The sequence below is a fragment of the Limulus polyphemus genome, unplaced genomic scaffold (genome assembly GCF_000517525.1).
Source record: "Limulus polyphemus unplaced genomic scaffold, Limulus_polyphemus-2.1.2 Scaffold1661, whole genome shotgun sequence".
In the NCBI taxonomy this organism is placed as follows: domain Eukaryota; kingdom Metazoa; phylum Arthropoda; class Merostomata; order Xiphosura; family Limulidae; genus Limulus; species Limulus polyphemus.
This window is the reverse complement of record NW_013667271.1, coordinates 119853-124633: the sequence shown is the minus strand read 5'-3', so window position 1 is coordinate 124633 and position 4781 is coordinate 119853. Positions and strand designations below refer to the sequence as shown.

The window sequence follows — 4781 nt, the reverse complement described above, 5'->3', positions numbered from 1 at the left end:
CAAATATTTTTTTAGAGTTTGTTTTATATTTGAAACTTACTCCTTTTTTGTAATTTTTTATTGGTTAAATCTGAAACATGTGATTTTTGTGGAAATTTCAATTGCTTTATTTATTGCTCAGCTATAAAAAATACTGCGTAGTTATACATATATTACCCAGTTATGATTGGTGATGATCGGTGCGGTAGTTTCCGAGATCTGAGTTTTGGACGTATACATCGCGAGCTCCATTATAATAAGATTCTTAGGTTTCAACACATAGTCGTGCAGGTTAGGGTGCTATTCACAGAAAACATTTTGATTTTATGCTTGGGATCTTTATACGCATTAAGTCCCGTGACTCGAGAGATATTAATCACATTGAAGAGTATCGAAATTCTTGAGTTTTCCACATTCTGAAACTAGTATTACACACAGTGTAGTAGAAGAAACGTTTGTGTAACAAGGATTAGTTCCTCTCTAAACAATCAATTTTACTATTTGTAAAATAAATTGCAACTTTCACAAGAACTAACAGTTGTATATGAAAAATTTGGAAACTGTTGATTGGTTGGCTGACAATTATGGGCTACATGATATTAACGGAATATTTCTTGCTAGTGACGTCATCAAGCATCTTGTCAGAACGAGAAACTTGCATTTGTTCTTCGTATTATCTTTTGTTGCGTGTCGTAATTTGTATGCATAAATGAGAAGTAATAGACACTAAGTAATCATGTTATTTGAGAAAAGAGCCTAACCCTAATCTACTACACGATTAATGTTAAATAACAAAATCTGGTTCCCACCTTACTATAAACAGGTTTTGACCAGTCAGAGGCAAATCTCCGTTAGATGTCATTGTGTTGATGTCGTGTCCTCCTTACCTCGGCTACGGTACATTTACTTAGTATACTTTTTGGCTAATTTAAAGTAACATTTTTTTAAAAAGATCTAAAAAGGTAAACTTGTTGGCAGTTGTGATAAACTTGAATGTTGGTTTTGGGAAATCTACACTATAGCCTCAGTTAAAATTAAGTTGGTGCTATCTATTTTATCATAGTTGCACTCTGAAGTTTCGCTTGACGGAATTTTATTATTAGTTACCTTTTGTTTTTAATTGTTTTCAACAAGCAACAACTCGATCACATACGACGTGGCACAATAAAATTATTCATATGTGCTCTCTTAACCGACTGGTTAGTTAGACGATAGTCTTCATGACAACTCAGAAACTGTAACTATTGGCTTCTGAATAATTATATCTGCTTAGTAAGCCTAAAAGTTATCCATGCAATTGTTCTGACTTCTGAATAATTATATCTGCTCAGTAAACCTAAAAGTTATCCATATTAGTGTTCTCTTAACAGACTGGTCAGTTAGACGGTAGTCTTCATGACAACTTAGAAACTGTAACTATTGGCTTCTGAATAATTATATCTGCTTAGTAAGCCTAAAAGTTGTCCATACAATACAAGTGTTCTCTTAACCGACTGGTCAGTTAGATGGTAGTTTTCATGAAAACTCAGAAACTGTAACTAGTGACTTCTGAATAATTATATCTGCTCAGTAAACTTAAATGTTATCCATGTAAGTGTCCCAAATCTACTGGTGAGACTGCGAACTAAACTCCACAAAACAGTTTATTTTGAAATCATTATGGAAAAGTGTTTTCAGGCAGTTTTTAACTAAGTTGTCTTTTACTAAATGAATTAGCATCGAAGAACTGAGATTTTAGAACACGTAGAATCAGGGTATTAACAGTGACTGTATGTTATTACCGATACTTATAACAGGTTCGCGTCAACGTGACACACAGTTTTGTTATATATCGACTATAGAGATCAACATCTGCAACAGGTTGATTGTGCGCGTCATCGTGACACGTAGTTTTGTTATAGTAGTGATCAGTGGGTTTCGTCAGGATGTTTTTCTTTATTTAACGTTTAATAATTATTTTATTAAACAATTATATATATTTTTAAATTTTAACTTTATATTTTGTACGTTTATAAATGTGTTTTATAGACTTTAAAATATTTAACGGCTTATGAAATTTGCCTCTTTTTTTTTTTTTCTCTCTTCCTCTTTCCAGATACCGATAACTAGGCCTCAACGCCGAAAAATAAAGATTATACAAACAAGGCCTGATAACCCAACCAAGTCAATGGACTGAATTTAGTATTTACTGACACGTGACTTGTGCAACCTCGTCCTCAGCAGCTAGTTACGTAGTTGGGACGATTGGGTTGTATGGTTTATGATGTAGAAAACGTCACCAGAGAAACGGAACTCAATTTTTTCTGAAGGTTCTTGACATTTGAAGTTGACGTCTTTGAATGCGTTAACGAATATAAAAACGAAAGAAAACAAAACAAAAAATAAATGAATAAAATGTTGACATCGGTACTTGCAAACATGTCTAGCTCTAAGCAAGACCTACAGGTGTGTAAGCAGGATCAGATTGTTCGATATTAGAACAGAGGGTGTGTCCATATTCCGAGAAAAATTAAAAAACAAGTTGTTCTTTGGTGAACAATACTTGTATTGTGCGTATGTTTATTAAAGGCGGCATCTAGTGGAAGGTAGGGAAGTAGGGAAATTTATAGAAAGGTCATTGTGGCTAGATGCCAAAAAAAATTGCCATATTATTGTTGCTATGATTTAAAAATACAAGAACAAATACCAGTTTATAGTCACAGGTGAAGAATGGTGTACGTTTTAAATATAAAAAAATACGTTGTACGTTTCTAGCTCATCAGCTGACATGGCGTCAGTTTTTAATTGTAATGAATATGTGAATGTTTGTAAATACGTACCTTAATAATTATAAGAACTTTTAACCTCATGTTTACCCTGTTAAAATGTCTAACATAAACTATATCAAGTCTACAAATCTTCGTCCATGACCGATATCGACCGGGTTGTGTATTAAAGTTATACCAACAAGATCACAGGTTTTATGTTTAAAAAAATCGTGAAAACTAATTAACGATAAATAGGCTTATATAAAAGCGAGACCGTTATTCGTCTATAAACTGGGGACTATAATGATGATTTCTCAATTCAATTATCTTCGTTCTTTGATTTTTAAGCAATTTTGTTTAGTAAAACATTCATTGATTCAGATGACTTTGTGTTGTTGTTGTCTTTTCTAAGTAATTCATATGTCTAGTTTAACAATATTTTAGTTAAATTTGCCTTTCTCGAAATGTTTGTTCTTTTATTTTATTAACACTTTCTATTAAAATTAGTGTCAGAAAATTAAAATAATTTGGGAGCTGTTAACAGTAAATAGGAAAAAATAAACTTTTATAATAAATTTTTAACAAATGATAACCAGTGTAAAATAAATGCTACTTTTTTGCAAGAAATAGCCATAGCACTTTTTGTGTTTCGTAGAATGGACTAAGAATAAAAATAAATGTTATCATTGGTTGTGTGGACTGCTAGGAGCCGTTTCTGTTTTATAGAGCGAAGATTACTAGGTCAAATCAAACTTGCATGATACGATGGCTGTGTTATTTCACATCATAAGGTTGATCTGTAAACACACGGTACTGTATCATACACACTCATACCAAAGGTTGGTCTGTAAACACACGGTACTGTATCATACACAAACTTATACCAAAGGTTGGTCTGTAAACACACGGTACTGTATCATACACAAACTTATACCAAGGGTTGATCGTACCGGTTGTTTACACAACCTTTGGTTTGAGAGTGTGTATGATACAGTACCGGTTGTTTACACACCAACCTTTGGTTTGAGAGTGTGTATGATACAGTACCGGTTGTTTACAGATCAACCTTTGGTATGAGTGTGTATGATACAATCTGTAAACAAGCGGTACTGTATCATACACACTCTCAAACCAAAGGTTGATCTGTAAACAACCGGTACTGTATCATACACACTCGCATACCAAAGGTTGATCTGTAAACAACCGGTACTGTATCATACACACTCTCAAACCAAAGGTTGGTCTGTAAACAACTGGTACTGTATCATACACACTCTCATACCAAAGGTTGGTCTGTAAACAACCGACACTGTATCATACACACTCTCATACCAAAGGTTGAACTGTAAACAACCGGTACTGTGTCATACACACTCACATACCAAAGGTTGAACTGTAAACAACCGGTACTGTGTCATACACACTCACATACCAAAGGTTGAACTGTAAACAACCGGTACTGTGTCATACATACTCTCATACCAAAGGTTGGTCTGTAAACAACCGGCACTGTATCATACATATCGTCATGCTAAAGACTGATCAGTAAATAATCTGTATCATACACATTGTTATACTAAGGCTGATCTATAAGCAATCTGTATCATGAACATTGTTATACTAAATATTGATGTATAAATAATCTGTATCGTTCACATTTTTATACTAAAGGTTTATCTGTAAACAATCTGTATCATATACATTGTTATACTAAAGGTTTATCTGTAAACAATCTGTATCATACACATTTTCATACTGAAGGTTTATCTGTAAACAATCTGTATCATATACATTGTTATACTAAAGGTTTATCTGTAAACAACCTGTATCATACACATCGTTATACTAAAGGTTGGTCTATAAACAATGTATCATACACTATTTAATACTAAATGCAGATCTATAAACAATATGTATCGTACACTATTTAATACTAAATGCAGATCTATAAACAATATGTATCGTACACTATTTAATACTAAATGCTGATCTATAAACAATATGTATCGTACACTATTTAATACTAAATGCTGATCTATAAACAATATGTATCGT

General features: G+C 33.0%; 1 protein-coding gene across 1 annotated transcript in view; it reads left to right on the top strand.

Moving 5' to 3' along the window:
* LOC106464465 overlaps positions 1 to 3130 on the top strand; it is a 16065-nt gene extending 12935 nt beyond the window's left edge. Inside the window, exon 2 of the mRNA XM_013924611.2 lies at positions 2075 to 3130. The gene's annotated coding sequence lies outside the window, so the exon portion shown is untranslated. The remainder of the gene's footprint in view (positions 1 to 2074) is intronic.
* The last annotated feature ends 1651 nt before the right edge of the window (positions 3131 to 4781 follow it).